This window comes from Filicampus tigris, chromosome 10 (assembly GCF_054856515.1).
Source record: "Filicampus tigris isolate MCC_2025a chromosome 10, RoL_Ftig_1.0, whole genome shotgun sequence".
NCBI lineage: Eukaryota > Metazoa > Chordata > Actinopteri > Syngnathiformes > Syngnathidae > Filicampus > Filicampus tigris.
The window spans coordinates 20,771,197-20,792,895 of NC_141226.1; the positions used below are offsets into that span (position 1 = coordinate 20,771,197).

General features: G+C 40.9%; 1 long non-coding RNA gene across 2 annotated transcripts in view; it reads right to left on the minus strand.

The window, feature by feature from the left end:
* Nucleotides 1-3,803: 3,803 nt before the first annotated feature.
* LOC147141259 (uncharacterized) overlaps nt 3,804-21,699 on the minus strand; it is a 139,813-nt gene continuing 121,917 nt past the window's right edge. For both annotated transcript variants that reach the window (XR_015088454.1, XR_015088453.1), the window contains 2 exons: nt 4,647-4,829; nt 3,804-3,927 (listed from right to left, as the gene is read on the minus strand). This is a non-coding gene — a long non-coding RNA (uncharacterized LOC147141259). The remainder of the gene's footprint in view (nt 3,928-4,646; nt 4,830-21,699) is intronic.

The window sequence follows — 21,699 nt, forward strand, 5'->3', positions numbered from 1 at the left end:
TTCATGATTGCAGGTTTTTATTCCACACGCTGGCAGGCCTTGTTGCCTGGAGCTCAAGTGTTTGTCATAAAGCAAAGCCCTGAAAGTCAGCAGGAACAAGGACACGGATGGGGGGGGGGGGGTGTTATTATAGTTGACATAAAATAGTTAACAAATTAACTAAAACAAAAACCCATTTTCGTTAAAGCGGAAGACAACCCAAACATACATATTTTTTAAGAATACGTTATTTGCTGGCCCACTAGTCTAAACACAACATTCTGATTAATAATGTGTTTGTGGAATATGGGTTCAGCTGTAAAACGCAGCCGTTTTTGTCCATGTCAGGGGGCGGCCATTTTGCCACTTGCTGTCGACTGAAAATGACATCACAGTTGCTCAGGGCTTAACAACCAATCGTGGTTCACCTTCAGAAAACAGGTGAGTGGTGATTGGTCGTTATCTGAGCCTTGAGCATCTGCGATGTCATTTTCAGTCGACAGAGAGTGGCAAAATGGCCGCCGCCAGAGATGGCTAAAAACGCCTGGAGTTTGCTGTGTAACTCCGATTCCACGAATGCAATAGGAATCAGAATGCCATGTTTAGACAAATGGACGCTCATAAAACATATTTTTGTCAATATTTTTGGGGGGGTTGCCTTTCTTTAATAAAATGAAGTAAAAACGAGTGTTTGAAAAAAATAAATAAATAACTGAAACAACATGTCTGTAAAACAAGCTCTAGTACTGCAAAGAATGTCCTTGATTTTCATTTTTGCCAATTAATATCATACATGAGCTTTTGGGGTTCATTTTAAATGTCGCTATATTTATTTTGGAGATGGTGTACGCCCATACTGAAGGAATGTCAATCTGTTGTCGAGGAATTGAAGTCTACTTTTTTATGCATCACTTAGTGACTTTTTCTTTCTAAATCTTGCACTCGATAAATATGCCAGACATATTTAAAAAAAACAGCAACAAAAAACAAATAAAAGCCAAACTAGAGCCAATCATTTTTTTTAATAAATCTAAAAACAAAACTCAAAACGAAATAAAAACGAACCGTAATGGAAAATCCAAGACTATTATAATCCTGCACGCGGGGAGGTCGAGAATAAGATCTGCATCCGAAATTTGACTCCTCCCCAACACCTACTCCCTATTCCCTTGACTTCTCACATGTGAGGCATTATCAAAAGTGATGAAAGGAGTAGACGAATGCCAAATGATAACCAATTCCCTTTTGGAAGTCTCCTTCCCATTCCCAAGCCCGTTTCCCTTTCTACTGTCTTTTCTGCTTAGCATCTCCACCAGCGCTGCCGCCCCCATAAGGCCAGGAAACGCAGCTGCTGTCAGCCACTGAGGGCCTGCGGGCTGATCGCTCACTTTCTTGGGTGTGCGACGCCGTAATGAGCCCCCTCCTCCATCTGCGGGATTGCTCCTCTATCTTGATTTGAAGAGCCCCACTTGTGTATTGTAGGTGAGCGTGATGCATGCTTCAAAAACCACACTTGGGCGGAACGCAGTTGAATCCATCCGCTGAACCGATTTAAATACACATGGGGAATGTGCACATGTTGCAGTTAAAATCACGGTGGATTTTCTTTGAGGAAAATATGACGCCAAAGTCACAAAAAGTTCAAATTCAAACCATCTTGTCAGCAAATCCTGTCACCTCAGTGAGCATCTGACGGATTTAGTTGTATTTTTTATTTTTTTTGTACCATAAAAAATAGTCGGTCAACCATAGAACGGGGAATTGAACTACAGTAATCCCCCAATAACAAAACACACAATGATACCCTGCGTAAATGTATATAATTGCCAGTATTAATAGTTTAAACCATATAATGAATATATTGCAAACTATGATACCAAAACTGCAGAGGCTGGGAAATGCTAAAATAAAAAAACAGCTGGAAATCATTTCAAATTCATCTTACATTATGCAGATAATTAGAGTTTTGAAAAAGGCACTGGAGTTGCATGTGAAAATATACGTGGCCAGAACTTTCTAACTTCCTCTAACAACTCAAGCTAAACTTAGCTTCTTCTCACCATATGAAGTGTGTCTTTCAGTCAAGATGTCTCATTTCAACATACTTCTTTGACACCAATGTACGACTTTCCTATTAGACAAGGATTTGGCACCATCCTGTTGCATTTTAGCGTGTTTCAGAAAAAAAACGCAAAAAAAAGCTACGCAAGACTTTTTGACTACCTGTTCAAAAACCGACTTGAGGGATACATTTCCCCGTAGCAGTGAACGCTTGGATTCCAGTTCCCGAATATAAACGTCCACGGCAGAGGAGACCGAGCCTTTGAAAATTAGCCGGTGCCGTGGCTGGAGGTGCAAAAAAAAAAGCCGAAATGGTCATATTAATTAACGCCAGTTGTTCAGAAGCAAAGCTTCCACTAAATGCTGGAATTCTCAAGGAGACTGTGAACCAGAGGCCGCATGCAGCTGCGCTCGGTGAGACCTCTGAACTCCAGTCATTACTAACACCTGTCATTCAGCAGAGGCCCAGTCTCAAGGGGGGGGAAAAATCTACGACAGCTGAAGGGTGAGTGAGACATGCCTAGCGCCCTAACTCCAACTCTATATACTCGGCGGTCCCAACAATCATAACTCAACGGGCGACCTTTGACTTTGGACTCAGGGGGCAACGAATAGAAATAAGCTATGCGGCAGTGCGGTGAAGAGAAAGGGCATCTTAATGAGGACATTCCCTCATCTGCATTGGAACTGTTATGTCTGCCAAGGAGGTTCCCTTCGTTGTTTGTCAGAAGAATTAAGGGGAGAAAACGGCCACAAAGTTTGCACTTGAGTTCTGATGGGTTAAGACGATGGTCCTTCGTGAATACAAATTCTGCTTTCCCCAAAGATTGATGGTATGTTGGGTACAGGAAAAAGGAACCATGCCAAAATAAAGCGCTAGGTGTCCATCTGCGAAAAAAAAGTACCTGCTTAAAACCTCCAGTTGCTGGAATCATCCAATCTGAGGAGAATACACCCAAAAATATGTTTCTGGGTTTTAAGCATAAGATATAACCAGCCTGGTGCGTCTTCCATGACAATCGCACCATGTTTCCGTTGTTCATTGAAAATAATACGGAACGTTATATGCGGAACCTTGCAGGGGTGTCAAACAGATTTTGTCACTTTGTGGTTACAGCTTCCCTCAGAGGGCTGTTATGACGGTAAAACCAAGCCTTTTGGCTTTCGTCTTCTGGAGTAAGAAAACTGCGGACTTAATATTAATCGTCTCATCGTATATTACATATATACAACAAATTGATGGATTACTACTTTTTGAAAGAAGCCAACGTTCTATAACTATTGTTAAACATGATGAATGCATTTAGAAACAAATAAAGAAATTCAATTTACAGGATCTTTACTTATATTAATTTATTATACGATGAATGACGGTCACACTGATATATAATAATATACGGTATATAATAGCAATGATATAAGTGATTTAAAAGAAATGTCCAATTACTTTAGTCCATTTTTCCAATTACTGTAGATGGTGCAATATTAAGGGTTAACTTAAGGTGCAGATCTAGATAGAGATTTAAATGTAGGATGTCCCCCCCCCCCACTTTTATTATCAGATTTCCTTTCATTTGATCTTTTTTTTCAATTTCTTCATCGAAGCTGCACAACATAATGCTGACCCCTGTAATAAAGATCGGTTTGCGCTACACTCTGTGCCATTCTAGTTGCAGAGTACATTCACACTCACCGTGAAAGCAAAACATTCCTTATTGGGTTCAGCTTTCTTGGTGATTGACTGGTGTCGCGTTTCTCAGTTTGTCCGGTGCGACTGGCGGCCAGGATTAGGCTCCATTTTCAACCCAGTCTCCAGATCAGGGATACAAGATGTTTCATGTCACAGGAAATAGGAACTCAAAAGGTTTACAAGCGTGGTCCCAGACTCTGAAATTATAATGGCCACATTGTTCAGCGGAGCAGAGACTTGCTGTCGAAGGCCGTCCGAATGAAAACTTCCATCAGTGGTTTAGGCCAAAGTGAAGGTGCGGAAATGGGACAATTGTTCACATGTGCGGGGATGTTTATATTTTCATACTTTTATACTTGGATCAACCTATTAGCGTATTTATCGGTGACGCGTTTTAACCCATTGCAATATATGTTGTCCGTAGAAATGTACTGAAATAAAGCCTAATAGGAGCCTCAATGGTAATGCTGCGTTTATTTTGGACGCACTAAAGATTTACCAAGCGCACAGGTATTTCGTCATCGTTGCACCCATTGCGGATGATTGCTTTCCGTTGTTCGGTGCCGGGCCTCAAAGAGACCACCCGCGGCGATCTGTGATGTCGAGACAGCGTCGCAAAACAAACCCCTTAATTGCATGTCTAATCACGCACGCGCACAAACCTCTTGAAGTCGTTCCTAATTCTGCGAGTGTGCTGCAGAAACTTCTACTAGGAAGTAGATAAGCTTGGGCTTTGCTGGGTCAAGCCCCTCCGAGAGCCCAAGCGGATGTCGATCTGCGGCCCAGTCACCGCCGCTCAGATAGCGGATTCTCCCCATGTCAGGCCAATTAACGCACGTGTCACACTGCAGCTAAGATTGGCGGGCTTGCCTATACTGATGGATGTTTGTTTGTGTGACGTGACACAGATCTTTACCTGCCTTGTTCATGCGGCTGGATCCATGCCAAGATGGATTTGGAAGTCTTGCCAGATGATCCTGTTTTTGCCCTGGATATAAAGTCGTTGTCCACAAAAGCAAGAGTTCTTCTCATTTAATTTCCCGTTGTGCTTCTGTTTATCTGCCGTGCGTTTTCACCTCTGTCGTCTGAAAAGTGAACTCTGAAAATACAAATCGTTTTCCCTGTTCATAAAAAAACTACAGAGACCTGCTCACCAGCATAATCATCATATTGTCACTGTCCTATGAAAAACACGTATGTCCAATTTGGGATTTTTTTTTTTCAATTTTCATGTTAATACGATGCCTGTAACGTGGAACGTTTTTTTTTTTTTTCACAGGACAGCGACCATGCGGTTTTCATGCTGGTCTTGCCGGTGTGGGATTCAACGATCTGAACCTTCAGTCACTGATCGAGACGCTTTACCAACTGATTCAAACTGGCCAGCAAGACCGGCAAGCTGTTGTTGACCTGCCAGTGGTAGCTGCTGATACCAGCAAGACCCCCAGCTGGTCACCAGCTGGCATCAGAGCGACAGCAACATGCTGGTCTTGCTGGCCGGCTCTGGCTCAGTTGGTAGAGCAGGTTGTCCGGTGGTTGAAGGTCCGGCTGTTTGAATCTTGGCTGTTTTTGTTGTGCCAATGGCCTGCTAGTAGCTGCTGGTGACACCAGCAAGACCAGCACAAAAAAAAGCATATGCTCGTAAGCACCCATGCTAGTCTACACTATTTTTTTTTTCATGTAGGGTCAAATTTTGACCATTTTAACCATGAGGAATAGTGACTACCGCCGCCAATGGTGTGGAGGGGTATTACATCTCACGCATGCACAAAAGTTACTTTAATGGTCAGCGTCGCTGTCTGTCGCGGCGGGGTGTTTTTCCAGCGCGACAGGGGGTACGCATCGCTCGCAGTTGGCCAACGTCAGATTAGTCCATCTAGGCCTTTAAGTACCCGTGTTAAGGAGTTATGGAATTGGTTCAAACTCCTTGCATATAAAGAATATGAAAAGACTCACACACAATACATTTATTGTGTGTGTGAGTTTGTTCATGCGAGTGCGCCATTATATTGGATACATAAATTCAAAATACCCACGTGTGCTTTTGTTGTTTGCCTTACTTCCATGAATAGATCACAGGTGCGAAATCTGAAGCGTGCGGGTACGCTGCAGGGGGTGCAAAAGCCCGCAGCGTCGTGTCTTAAAGTTGCGTTTGTGAATAAACACGGATGCCTTATTTCTAAATCTGGCACGTCATTTCACCGAACATTACAATGGAACACGTGACTGTTTGTTAAGCAAAAAGTTCCAGTTTTCCGCAGGACTTGCGGTAAAGTTGTTTGGAGGCTCACACTAAGGTAGCACCGAGACTATTGGCCAATACGATTGTTAAGTCCTGTGTCTACAAGCCATGCAATCTATCTTTCTGAGTGAACAGAGATCCTATCAGCCTTATCTGCGGCGCTGCGTGTTGTCGAGCTCTTTAGATATGGAGTAAAGAAACTGCTTATCTCATGGGAGAATAGAACTCTGCGTAACTTGAAAGAAGCTGACTCCGGAATTGCTTGTGAGGAACATTTCGCTGACCGGCCAGATAGCTGGCACACTGCGTGATTAAAAATAAAAAGGACTTGATGCTCAGCTCTGACAAACTGCTCGTTAATAGCAACCAAAGGATCAACTGTTCATTTTGGCTTTTTTTTATGTTTGGCAAAAGCCTTCTAAAATGTCGTATGATGGGAAAATAAAACGAGAATATACAGCAAAAGGAAGGATGACAGTTGATGGTCGGAGGAAGATGGAAAAAAAAAAAACACCTTCGAGAGTAGTCAATAGTACCTAAAATTATCTGTGAAAAAAAAAAAAAAAAACGTCTCTGGCCCCATCTTGTGCCTTTAATTATATTTGCAAGAAGCCACTGTGCCCCAGGAAAAAAAAAATCCAATCAAAGACAGACGGGAGAGTTGGACCGTTCTTTCTGTATGCACTACAGATGAAAATTTGAGAATAATTGATGCTAATTGAATGGCATTTTTCACGCTTGTTGCTCGGTTGAGGACCCAAAAGCAGGAGATGGAACGGTTTAATTTAAAGTAAAGGCAACAAACGAGGTTCGCGGATGTTCAAAAATGAAAAAATGAAACAAAACAAACACTTGGACTTGACTTTTGAAAACAGACAACAGACCACTGACAAATGACAACGAACCGACGAGGACTGAAAGAAAGCGGGGAACTAAATGCAGACAACACTTGGACAAGACACAGAGTAGGAGGGAGCTGATTGGCTAACACCAGAGACCAGGATGACAAGCACAGGTCGACTCAATAATCTAACGAGAAACAGACGAAAAGGAACGCAAGGAAAAACATGAAACTAGAGTCAAAAAGCAAACTCAAAAGACAGACTGTGACAGCATTGAAAAAAGAAAAAAAAAAATCTTAAACCCAAATAATTCTTCAGAAAAAAAAATGGACATTTCTTACTCCAATTGTTTTCAAGTCTATTCAAGATTAAAACATTGTCCTTATTTCAGTATGTTGACAATCATAATAAAAGGGTCGTGTGTAAATTTGTTTCCTTTTACTTGTGTAAATTGCCTTGAAAGAAAACATACCCAATTTTAGCATCAGGACATTGTTTGAAGACGTGTAAAACAATCCAAGTGTTTGCAAACAAGATAGCAGGGTGAAAATGAATAATAAATTAACTCGGAATAGCGCTGTGAAAAACAACAGCATAAAAAGGCGAACATGGCAATAATGAATGTTTAAAAAAAAAATAAATTGGTTTTCAACTCCAGAGAGTGGAGCTTGTAGATGTTTATTTTCACTCGATCGTCACGCTCGCCCGATGACAAGTTAACAGCCCGGGCACAGAATGCAAATCATCTTGGCTTTCTCATTTAGCTGCCAGGTGGAGCTCTCAATGTGTCTTTCAAGCAGGTCTTGCCTCCGTTCCGCTGGCTAAATGACGGATAATTGAAATCTCTGGAATGGTTTTGTTGTCAAGCCCTGTTGTTAGGTCCCAACTCAACGCCCATCACCCAGACAAGCTACCAAGTTCCCGCGTGTATTACTTTTGACACTTCCACAAATGAAATGTGCCCTTTAATTTTGGTAAATTGCAAGGATGAAAAGCCCAAATTAACCGCGTGGGCTTTTTTGATGTACTATATTCATGAATGCAGCTCCATTGGAAAGCATTTCCCCAAAAAGATTGTAATTAATCATACGGTTAATGCAGGAAATGTGACCATAATATACAAAGTATATACAACTATTGTAATTCATTCTTGAATAAAAATGCAACTATTTAATTTACATTAAGGGAAGGAAATGTCAGGTTGGCCAAAAATAATCAAAAACGAAAAAATGAAGAAAAAAAAAAACCATATTACATACGCATTTTATACAGTATACAACAATGCCTCATCCTTTACGAACTCATCGCAGATCCATTCAGACACTTGACTTGCCAGTGCTTGACAGTTCCAGTGCGAATCGTTCCCCTGATGACAGTTCCGCTCATTATTACCATGACGTTTTCAGCCGGGTTGCAGGACACAGAGTCATATTCCCCGAGGACAGCCAAGAGCACTGCATTCGGGGTCTCGACTGCTCAGGAGATTCCCACGTGTGCCTTGACCACCTGCAACGCCAGGGACAGCGACTGGGAATGTCACCGTTGAACAAATTATGGGTGGAAAGTTGGGAAAGGATATGTAGGTTTCTGAAAGTTATTTCTGACTGTTTCTCAAGAATTTGTTTGTGTAATGGGCCTGAAAATGAGGAATTATCCATCCATCCATCCATTATCTATACCGCTTATCCTCACAAGGGTCGCGGGGGGGGCTGGAGCCTATCCCAGCTGTCTTCGGGGGCAGTAGGCGGGGGACACCCTGAATTGGTTGCCAGCCAATCGCAGGGCACACAAAGACAAACATCCGCGCTCACAATCACACCTGGGGGCAAATTAGAGAGTCCAATCAACTTACCATGCATGTTTTTGGAATGTGGGAGGAAACCGGAGTACCCGGAGAAAACCCACGCAGGCACGGGGAGAACATGCAAACTCCGCGCAGGGAGGCCGGGGCCGGGATCGAACCCACGACCTCTGAACTGTGAGGCGGACGTGCTAACCAGTCGACCACCGTGCCGCCCAACATTTCATTTAATTATAATTATTTTTTTTTTTTGCTGTAACCCATTAAGGCTGGAGCGCACTAGCACGTTTCTACCACTAGAGCGCTGTTGCGTCTTTCTACCCTCTTTTTATGTGGAATATGTGGAATCAATTTCTGTTTTTTTTTTCTGGGTTTTTTTTATGTAATGAGTATTCAAACGTGCAATACAAAAAGAAAAAAAAAGAAAATCTCTTCCTTTTCGAAAAGTTTCCACCATGGCACAAAAGTTGAACAAGAGCAAAGCAAATGTTGACAAGAGCAATGATACTTCAAGGCGACATGATGTTCCCATATGTCCGGGAGGGCTTCAAACATTGTGAGAACGCTACATGCTACCTTGTCATCTTTGTCGGATTGAAAAAGAGAGAGAAAAAAAAAAAAGAAGACATTTGCATTTGTCTGTCCGAATACACAACAGCATCAACACATGATCATGGTGTGCTTTGTACATCTCGATCATAATTGCCCGTTTCGCTGTGGGAGAGAGCACAGACATCACAACATTGTTTGGCCTTGTCTAATTGTCCCACAGCACCATTCTACCCATTCACCGTGTCCCAATAAAAGAAAGTGAAGGACAGCGGGGAAAAAGAGACTTTTTTTTTTTTCTTTAATTCAGAATTGTATGTGTATCAGAGATTCAAGGAGAGAAGAAAAAAAAAAAAAAAAGGCTTTTTCTCACGCGTGAGAGACGGCACTATAGCGCAATGTTCTCACTGAAGTCAGCTTGTACACAATCATGTCACGGACTGTGAGGAACACACGCATCACGCTTGGAGTCCATGATACATTGGATCCTGTCAAAACCGGCTTTATTCCACCGACAAACCGCCTCTAAGTGCACTGGGGAATCTGCTTTAAACACACCGAGGACTCTTGACATGATCATGTTTGTATAAGGCTGTCAAGTCTCTTCATTAAGCTGGCGGGGCAAACATTTTTCAAGCAGGTTTCCGGAATACGTAAAGGCCTTGTCAGAATGTCGACACTGAACTGAAGGTTGTATGTGAATACAAGAAAGTCCTGAAATTTGACTTGATCTTTATTCATCTCAAACAAAGAAAACATATGAAACGCGAATGAACATAAAGACTCGAGATAGGGATACGAATTATAGGGGGAGAAGGAAGCAAATGCTTCTGTTGTCCAGGCCCGCCCCTCCCAATTCAAATCATCATCTAGGAATAGCTTATGAGTTTGCGTATGAATGAGTGACTATAGTTCATGTGTGACTCGAGTTTTCGTAACGTTATCCATCCATTTTCTAGCGCTGGTTGTCATCACACCGGGCGTCCGTCATAGACGGACGGACCGGTCCGTCGGCTAGTCGCAATGCCCAGCTCTTGTGTGTGATCATCTTTGATCAGACCACAATCGCGATGAGTCGGAATGAACATGCTCTGACAAAAGTAGAACATACATCTGTCCTCTACACATTTACCTACTGTACTAAGGTGGAAGAAAAAAGGAAGAGAAAATATATCCATTGAATTGGGCGCCATTTGACAAAAAACAACAAGCAGGACTTTGAATAGCTGTGGCCATTAATCATACATCAAAAAACTTTTTTTTTTTTTTCCTCCATTGTGAGACAGGGCTCTGTCAGTGTACAAAGATGGAAAACAATAAAAATGTTATCCTCCACACACTATCCTGACAGCTATTGAGCTGTCAGGATATGATGATAAAGTCATTTCCATGCCTAACTTGAAAGCATATTATTACAAACGTGAACAACAGTGAAATGTCAATCAGTTTGGTTATTATTGCCTCCGAGTCTTACTCGAATGTTCTTCAATGTCCCGGTTGATGTGTGCTATTATGACGTTATTACCTATGGGAGCATTTCAACAGAACGGTAAATATCGTGTCTGGGTCGCAACTCTCTTTAAACACTCCTCTCTATGTCGAAAATAAAATTATAGTGCAGATTCAAGTCGAATTTTATGTTTTCATTGTTCTGAAGGCACAAGGATTATTTGGAACAATAAACGACATCCTCAAAACTGGCTTGGGCATGATTAATCGATTCATTGTTTTTTGATAGTATTGTTGTTAACGCAGAATTGGAATAATTGAAATGTAGCAATACTGCGTAGTCGCTACATTTAAAGCAATACCGTCGAGGTAAAATTCGATCAAAGGGCACCATTAAAACACAAGCCCGTTTTACAAAGTCTAGAGTTTTGTTCCCTTTTTTTTTTTTTTTTTTTAGATTTCTATATACTGCATGAACGGCACTTGCATGAAATGTCTGTCAAAGTCATCCTGACAACAGTGTTCATGTGTAAAATCATACGATTAAGCAATAGCACTGAATGGTGGAACTTCTGGTAAAATCATGAACAAAGATACACAGGATGACATAAAAAAATTTTTTTTTTAATTCAGGAAATTAGAACATTTTATAAATATTGTGAAAAATTACCGTGTGTGTATGTGAGTGCCCATCCAACCATCAAGTGTGAAATAAAAAACAAAGTAAACACCTTGCTTCATACCTATAACAGTATGTGTTCTATTTGAATTGGAGAGCAACTGTTTTAGATAGGAAGTGGTGTTGAGATTCAAAATAAGTCATCAGCCAGGAAAAAAAAAAAATTCTAAATACAAAACATCAATCATAAAAAAATAGCCCTGTTGTCAGGTAGAAAGAGGTCATCAAATCTAAAATAAAAAAAAACACCAATCACAAAAAAGCATAAATGTGGCGAGACGGGAAGCTGAGGTGAAACGATAAAATCCCATTTTATAACAGCGTTGTTTGCATCCTAACTACAGAATAACTATAGTCTGACAGGAAGCACGGCTGAAATTCATAATATAAACCAAAACACTTCACTTACCCGTCAAGTGTGAAATTGACCTACCAAGAAATTCTTTTGTTCGCGACGTATTTCTGAAAATGTGTCATGCTGCTCTAAATTGCTGCTATTTTACATTACAATTGCCCGCACGCCGAGTTACTCCACCCATGGCTCGAAGCTAGAACGGATGAAGAACCAGAGACGCGCTCAAGTGACGGTTTGACTACATTGTCACTCTGTTCTTGATTGGATTGCGCATCGTACGTGACCGTAAATAGTTGAACCGCGTGACTCTAGTAAGAAAACATTTTACTCCGTTTGTTTTTTTGAAGTAAAATGAAAAAGAAATGTAACACATTCATATTACTAAAAGCCAAGAGTTACTTCCAAAAACCTTCACCAGTCGTCCTTTTCTAGAGGAGCAAATCGTGTCGGTCGTGTGAGGATGGAAAGACTGCATGTGCTTTACTTTTGGACACTGCGGGAGACCTTGACTCTGACTGTGCTAAAAAGCCACCGAGGGTACATTCCTCATCTGCATTACCGTGGTGCTGCATTTCTGCCCCTTTTTTATTTTTTTTTTTTTTATTTTTTTTTTTACACGAGCTGGCTAATTAGACGACCAGGGTCAGAGGTCACAGAGGTAGAAGAGAGAACAACGCTCAAGGGAAAGCCTGGTCCAGATGTGGCTTTCCATTCTTTCATGTCATTCATTAGCCGTCCTAACATCTGGTCAGGGCAAGCTCGTGGACAGTCATGTATAAAACACGGATTTATGAAATGGATAATTACAATTAATTTCCACAGTTTACCAGGGTTATTTGGTGCGTATAAAGTCTGGAAAATTGACACTTGAGCAATGGCTTCAAGCTAACGATTTGTTATTGATGTATTGTGTAGACTGAAATGGGACATTGTGTGAAGTGAAGTCAAGTTCGAACAAACCCTCTCAGGTCAAAAGACATTCTGTTCAACGATGCAGGCATTTTGGATGAATTACGACAGCTACTTGCAAAGCACATAGCACTTTTTAATGTTGGCGAGAATGGAAAAAGCTGCCCAGATCTGATGATTGTATGATTCATGAACTTCAGGGACAGAAAATAAAACAGACGAGCAAATTCAATCGACTTGTGTGGATTTTTATTTACATTGCATACCCGCTAAACGAAAACGCATTGAGTAACTAGTCGTTGCTACATGCTGTTATTTTGCCGTACAATAGGTGACTAGTTTTCCACAAGTGGTAAGATCATTACGAGTGAGCCTCTTGTTCATCTTTAGCTTACAGTGCGCCATACTCTTCGTTTACAACCCAACACAGCCACAGTCCGACACTCCCGGTCACTTTCTACCAACAGCGAGCAACCTTGAATTACTCATGTACGAATGGAGGTGCCTTACTTCCAAACATCGGTCACATCTTATTTTTGTTTACTAGCAAAATCCTCCAGAGCAAATTCCACATACAATCCAATGTACAATCCAATTGCACCAAAAGAAAATAAAATGTTAGGTGTCATATTCCGCGGAGGTTGGTGGCTGGTGCCGCCATAATAGAATCCACCGCTGTGTAAAACATCATTTTAATTTGGATGAAATCAATATTTTAGAGTAGAATACAAAGCCTTTATTGTCAATGTATGATGCGGATCCGACCAAGAACACAGATTTTCAGGGCTGTTTATTACTGCGAAAACTGCCGGCATGGTTGGAGCTATTGTTTAATTTAGCCGGTCCTCACCCTCAGCAATCCGCTCTAAATAAAATATACTGCTACCTCACACCCAAAATGACTTCAGATTCCAATTTCCAGCGACACTAAGCGATAAAGAGGACAATAAAATGCTCCGGTAATTGGTGTATTATGGCCCTATTAATTGCTTGGATGCTGCAAAACTATTGCCCGAGCTTCGGTTCAATTTTTCGGGGCCTCTCCCAATGGGGTGATCGCCTGCTCCTCTCCTCGTGGTTTCATCCCCCATCATTTGGTTGAGAGACGCATCAGTCAAGCCCTATCGCAGACACCGCTACCGCCACCGGAACGGACAGGGTGCTGTTTCCATGACAACCACATCAAAAATGAAAAGCAAAAACCCCGAACTTTTGCATTTTTATCTTTTGTTTCTTCTTTTCCCCAGCCCTCTAGGAACATTCTGATATGCAGAGTGGCACTAGATGAAAGGTGCGGTAGGGGGTGTTCAGCTCAAGAGGAGGAGGAGGAGGAGAAAAAAATTGTGCTAAGGCAGCTGCGAGGAACAGCGATCTTGAAGGAAAACTGCTCTATGCAGAAATCCAATCTAAGAGATTGGTTTGCCCGGTGAAGCTAAATCCATTGGTAATTACAAGTAAATCAAAGGTGAACGCAAGCAAAACACTTTTCACTCTCTCATTAAGCTTATTTTGGAGCATCCCACCATCATTCCCTGCTTGACTGAACTCCAGGCAGCGCCGCAACATTTAGCACAATTTAGACTGCTGGCATAATATACAACTGCAGTAGTACCTTGACTTACAAATGACCCCTCCACGAAACCGCAGCTCTCCCTCCACTAGCTAGCTGCTAGCAGAGGTGGGCATTCCGTCCCTGGGACGGAACGGTCCGTCCGATGGAATGTTAGAACGGAGGTGCTTTGAAAGGACGAGGGCAGACGGGGTCGGGGGACGCTAATTTTTAGGAATAAGGACGGAGGGACGAGGATGGAGGACGAAGGACGGACTGGCAGAAAAGGGTCAAGTGCCCAGCTCTGGCTGCTAGCTAGCTTGCACAAGGTGAACGCATCGATCTCAGCCAGTGTTAACTGCACTGCCAGAGGTCAAAGTCTGCTGCGAAATCTCTTTAGCATACGTAAATGTATGCTAAAGGCTAAGCCGCTAATGATTTGTAAGTGAATACGCCATGTTATTTCTCAATAATTAAGGATAGTTTGACTTATTTCTATATTCTACAGCGTTTTAACCACAAACTGACAAGGTAAATAAGACTGTTTGGGGTCTGGAACAAATTAATTTCATTTACATTCATTTCAATGGAACAAATTCAGTTGGTAAGCCAAGGTTCCACTGAATACAGGTTTTGGGAATGTTGGAGGAAGGAAAACTCCAGCAAGCACATTCGAACGAGATTCAAACCGCACTGAGCTAAGCGTGCTAACCACCTGGCCACTGGCTGCCTTTACAGCTGTTCCATTAAATATGACATTTGACACTCATCATCAACCTCTAAAACACACCTACAACTCTGTGTCTTTTGAACAGAAATATTAATTGCACTTCCTTTTCTAATCATTTTTGCAATGAATGACTCATTAAACCAAAAACATCAAACTCCTTCTGGGCATGTGCCTGCTTCCCACTCACGGATGATTGGGAGTGGGAGGTGACAAAAACAGTCAACTCTACATAGCCAAAGGAAATAATTTATCGGATGACAGCCCAGGAATGACTGACGTGGTAGCATTTGTCTATAGATTTGACAAACGGAATGACATTCTAGAAGGAGCCTTCCATTTATTTCGGTGAGACACAGATTCATTTATTTGATTGTAGCGAGACATCTAACGAATAGTTTTTCCTGTGGCTCACGTAAGTAATTTCTTCTGACATTTTATTTCAGGCGAAAATCAATTTTCGGATAATATGCCGCTAATAAGGCGACACCTTTTATTTGTATGGCTCTCAAACAACAGAGTGGTACGGCAGGGGTTACGTCCAGACATGTTGACTTTTTTGATTTGTCGAAAGACACCATTCACAATGGACTCGTTAACTGAAAATTGTAGGGGAGAATAGAAAGACCAATTACAGACAAACACAAAGTGAGTTGAGTTCACGGTTTCCCTGAGTTCAGCCTTGCATGACAGTCATTCAATGATACCGAAAATAATGGCAACTTATATTAAGTAGCAACTACTGGCTTTGAAATAACTCAAGGTTGCACACACATGGACATATAGACCATAGTGTCTTGAATAGGAAACATACGCTCTCATAGAATCCGTGTTTAAACTGAAAGCTCGATGCGTTGCCACTTGAACCTCAAATAGACATTGATCTTTAAACGAAAAACGTAGAGGGCTCTGCATGCGGAAATGCTGGCGTATTCCGATTTTCTTGCAGACGCAAGGCTCGCTGCGCCTGCTTGCCAATTTTGCAGACCCCTGCTCGGACCGCGTCTAAATTGTGGCGCAGCTGATCTAGCGTGAGACCTGCGGACATACGCGCGGATGTCATTGCATTTTATCCAGTGCACTGAATATTGCAATATTGAGTCATTGCAGAGAGAGACGGAAAGCAACACAATCTGAAGTCTGGCTGCTGTGATGAGATGATGTGTAGCATAACTGTCAATGGCTACGTTTACATGGACAACATTTCTTTCATCGTATCAGAGTTCGGATTAAAATTATGATGCATACATCACAGTTTCGAGCAAATGATTTAGTCATGTGCAGATTGACCAAATATACCGGAAATAGCAGTAGAAGCAGCCGTATCCACTTCCATGTCAACGCATTCATTGCTCCATCCGTATTTGTCCCGATTCCTTCTGCCATCAGCCGTTCATGGACATGAGTTTCTAGCCTTCCTACCGTCAAGTCTTTGAACAATTTTAAGATCTTTTCATATCTCCAGCATCGCGTTCGTCTTGGATACAGACCAGTTCTTCGTGCACCCGCCATGTCTTTCGCTCGCTCTGCTTCTACCAGCTTCCGGAAATACTGATGTCACAGACGTGCGCTAAAGACGATTTGTTCCGAAATTTCGGAGCACGGGTTTTTTATGCCCGCCGATCGGATTATCAATCGACACGTACCACCTCTCTCATACAGAATAAAATCTTAAGCGAACAAAAAGTACAGATGATTAATCATGAATCCGTTTCCACCCGTGTCTCTCAATATTAGAATAATCAATGAGGAGAATATGGACCTGCCAAAGCTATGACATGCACGATAGCTATTCTTACCTTGAGTGCATTCTCACTCTGTTATATGGCTGATCGGGAGCATGGATGGAATGGAGCTATTGTGTCATGTTAGCAGTGCAGTAAAATGGGACGCACAGTGGGAACAAGGCCAGGCTGATGAGGGCTGATGCAGGGCTCGGCCGGTGGAAAAGCATAGTAACGCACAGCGGGAAGGCGACTTCCAGCAGGACCTTCACAATAACTAGAAGCTTGCTACACAGAGTGCCCCTGTGTGAGATTAGCCCTATGAGTTATAAATCCTTTTTCATACCTGTATTTTTTTTTTGGTCCGAGCCCTGCGTTGCATCTTTTTCTTGATATTGCATCAGCCGTATAAGAAGTGACCCCGCTATCATGCAACACATCTTACATAGGCTGCCGTTTGCTCATGTGTCATATTTACTAAGCTGTTACAATAGTTTGTGAATGTAAAAGTCTCTCCGTGCAGTGCTGTTTTTTTTCCCCTAAATTGGTAATATTGGTCAGTGATGTTTACAGCTTTGTTTTTATTTTTTGTCCTGCTTATCTCTTAACCGCTGTTACTTTATTTTGCATTCAGTGTTATTGCTTGTCGTTACAAAAGTTGTTTAGTAATGCTATCGCCACTATAATTTATCACTCCACTGCAAAAATGACCAGTTGGAATTGTGTTGTGTACCTCTCTGTGATAACGTTTTAGTTTAAGGTCAATAAATTTGTTTGGCTTTCAGTGAAATATTGTGAACAGCCAGATAAAGAAAAATATTTTTTAAAAGTAATGGATATTTGAAACAGTGTTATAGTTTCAGTCGTGTGTATGTCCTGGATCGTAACATATGGAACAATATTTGCTTCTTAGGAAATTGTTTGCTGTGGTCAACAGTGAAGTGTTTTACAGAACTACTTCATTTATCTTTATTTAGGTGGGGCAGAGAAATGCAAGGGTAATAATTGATGCAAGTTCGATTCAACCCAAATATTCCGTTTCACTATTACAACCTCCATGCGTGTTATGGTTGCGGCTTTGCTTGTATTTTGTTTTTGCGAGATGGATGTTTTGGTGAGAATCCATATGTTGTCATTAAATTCTGATCTAGATTGTGCCATGTAAATGTTTGTGCTAGAAAAATAGACTGTTTAAAGTAACTTTTTTCCCCTTGGTCAAAATGTAAATGAATCTGGATGAAACTTCACCTCTTTCTATCTATACAATCCCAGATCAGGATTTTCCAAATCTTGGATTGGGATCTAGTTGATATTTTATTGGGTAATTTATCATTCCATAAGAAATTGCAGGAAGCAATTTAATTTCTCACACAAAGAGTTTTTTGATTCATGACCGCTATGGTTTTCATCATTAGTTTTTATGTTTATGTCAATTTCATGGGAGTGTGTGATGTATTTGTGCAAGTTAGGTAAGGTTAAGGGTCAGTAAGGTTTGTTGGACTTCCTGAAGCTGTCCCTGTGTGGTTAAACTGATCGCAATCTTGGAAGTCTGGGCAATATTGTGAGAGATAAATAGAACCCAGCTATGATCAACAGCCAAAATCAATAGTGACTCTAAAAGTGAAGTTTCAGACTGCCTTTCCCCCAGAAAAGCAAAAAGCAATCAAGTTAGGCATTAATGTCCAAATTGCTTGTCATGCATGTTCCAAAGGGAGTTTTAATGAGTTTGATCAATGTTGCTTGGGAGAAATTGGAGATCTATTGCAAACAATTACCTCAATGCGTTTTCTATTTCTTTTCCCAAAGTAAAAAAAAAAAAAAAAAAGACTATTTCGTGGTCATCCAGGGGGTCCAAAAGTCGACACGAGTTCTCAAAACCTGTCTGAAACTTATAAATATATAATAAATACCAGCCCTTTTAAGCCATCTTTTGCTGTCTTACTTAGAGCCACTTCCCAATTTAAATTTAATTCCCTTTACCTTAAACAATTGAACAATGTGCATCAAGTGACAGAGATCCCAAATCTTAGAATAAACACCCGCAGTTCTGAAGGAAATGCAACCATTTGTCTTTGCAGTTTAGCACTTTCACCATGTCAGTGTGAAAATACCATCCACCATCTCGCCATACATTTGCTACTGTGCTTGTCCTAATGAGGACCAAGCATAGACTGTATGCATGGTATAGATTTTTCACCTGTGAGAAAATTTAAATAAAAGCCACAAGGGTTGCGTGTGTGTTTGCGTGTGTGAATGTGTTGCTGATTCACACAAGGGTTTTAGAGATTCAAAGTTTCCCCCATAGACCACTCTACTCTAACGATCACTTATTGATTGGATTAAATTTACGTTTATCAACAGAGTCTCATTTCCATTTACTAGCAGTTAATGATTAATCACCCGAATGTATGCGTATTTCTTTGTCTAATTACACCCACTGTACACCCTGTGGGGAAAAAAAGGCGACTATCTAAAATGACTGTTTACCTGCAAGATTATGCAATGCTGTTCTTAAGGGCTTTTAGTACATAAAACAAAGAGGAGGAGACGTACACGATATTTTATATATAAACTTAAAAAAAAAAAGAATTATATATATATATATATATACATATATATATATATATATATATATATATATATATATATATATACACACACACACACACACACACACACCCCCACACACACACACACACACACACACACACATACAGTCTATAAGTCCTGATTGTGCTGGGTTCCACTGTTCCAACGCAGGTAATAAACACCAAGAATGAATCTGCACCTCCGGTCACAATTCTTATTTCCTCCTTTCAAGGGAGAAACAGCATCTCGACATCATCTCATCCACATTTGCCTTTTTCCCTTATTGTTCCTTACGAAATCCGGATGGCAAATGCGGCTCAGATAAAATGCGGCAAAAATGGAGGATGCGGACCGAGGCATCAGAAATGGAATGGAAGAAAGTATTAGCACGGCAGAAATTCATGAGCGTGAGAAAAGCAGAAATACTGGCGACAGCGTTGCTTTATAGAGGGAAGAAATGGAGGAGAAACCGTAGCAACCCAGCAAGGCGGCCGCAGGCGATGGAATACGAAACGCAATCTGCTGAAGCCATCTCGTTTCATTTCTAACCGATACGACTGTGGACAATTTGACCAATGAGCCTTTGAAGAGGCCGTAGCAGCCAGAGGTGTATTTTGGATGTGGTGAAAACAAACAGATTAGCGCCCATACTGCCGTCACAGGAGTTTATCACAACACATTCGGAATATTTCAAAAGATAATGATAAAAAAAGACAAACACAATTATGATATTAATCCTTCAGATTAGTGACCGTCAAAGTGTGGTAGGAGTGCTACTCGTGGTACACAGGCTCCATCTGGTGGCGCATGAAAGAATCGCTGCCTACTCTAAGTGCTCGTGCTTGAAGAAATAAGTTTACTGGTGCTTTTACTAATCACGTTTTTTGGGCATTTCATCTTCCAATCGGCAACTTGATCGAGATCTTTAGAGCGACTCGTCTGCTGTTGTTGGCAGACTCGGATGCTCTGTGGAGTAGCGAAATGTACAGTCAAAAAAGCAGGGCAGTCTTCATACTTGTGCTTGGGTGAGAAAATGTAGACATGGCGGTTAGCCTCACTAACTTAAAAAAATGGATTCCATACATTATGACTGACGGCGAACGACAAGGGCACTAGGGCTGACATAATTTAATATTTTTGGATCGGAGTATTCAACCGACTTTTCATCGATTAATCAAACAATCATAAAGTGTATTGCAATTATTTTTCCAGATCGTTTATTAACCAATGATTGTTGTTTATTTGGTACGGTTTGTTCTCATAACAACTAAACAACAACAAAAACATTGGCTAGAGGAAAAGTTGATTGGCTGCTAACTAACGTCAGCAAGTTTTAAAATAATGTAGCTGGTGATCGAAAACGTCTTCTCACGAAACAAACAAAAAGCATACAGCAAATCAATCACGCCATCAACGTTATACTGGCAAGGAAAGAAAATAATATCCCGCTGCCCAGAGTAACCTCAATTTTTTTGAAGGCTATTTATGTAAAATCCCGCCTTTGGAGTGTTTTAATAGTGGCTCAGCCTTTTTCTCAGTGGCTTTCTTGGGAATACATTTTCAAATAGTTATCCTACACTCTTGCAGCTGGAAAAACAGGACTCCAACTCACATGGGCTCAAAAGCACCCAAGAGACGTTATTGTTCAAGATGGTTGGTTATCGTCTATTGAATTAAAATAAATTCCTTTTTTTTTTTTTTTTTTTTTTGCTGTCGGCCTTATATTTGAATTTCAGTTCCAGAACACCCAAGTTGAACCACTCTGACTTTGTCTACAGAAGCATTGTTTGATGTTATATCAGGTTGTCCTAAAAAGTATGTAATAAATAACTGCTACTATTTTTTTTTTTACCAGGTACTGATACTAACAACTATAGTGATTTTAAAAACAGAAACAAAGGGGATGCTTTCCAATACTGTCGTCCCATTTAACAATTATATCTACCGACTGATACAATAGGATATCATATTGCCTTGCCAAAGTGAATTCACGCACTTTAGGAGCTACATCTCTGAAAAAAATTCATACAAATCAAAAGTTCGGTCACAGTTGCGCGTGCTATTAAATGAAGTGTGCCCAAACCTTTGAGTGGTGCTTCATTATTTTATGAATATATAGTGTACAGTGCTGAACGCATTTAATAGACATCCTCTCAAAAAACAAGACAAGACCGCCAAGCACCATGAAGTGCTTTAATGCATTCTATTTCAGAGCGCTCCCAATGCTTGAACAGGAATGACGAATTATTGAATTCACCTTGTTGTACCCAAATTTGCTCACTGGGCTTATCGCAGGAATCCAAACTGAAGAACTCATGATCTTAATCCACAAATATGAATGTTTTAGTATTTACTTGTTAGTAAGCAGTAATTCATATTAATTATATGTCATCATCAAAAATGTATTCTTTTAGGCATCAAACATCAGCGAAACAAACAAAACATTACCGAACCAACTAGATTACTACACAACGTATTTTCGTGTATTTGGATGAACCAAATTTCGGCACTCTCTTTTCTGGCTGAATATACAGTCAAATGAAACACCTTTCAC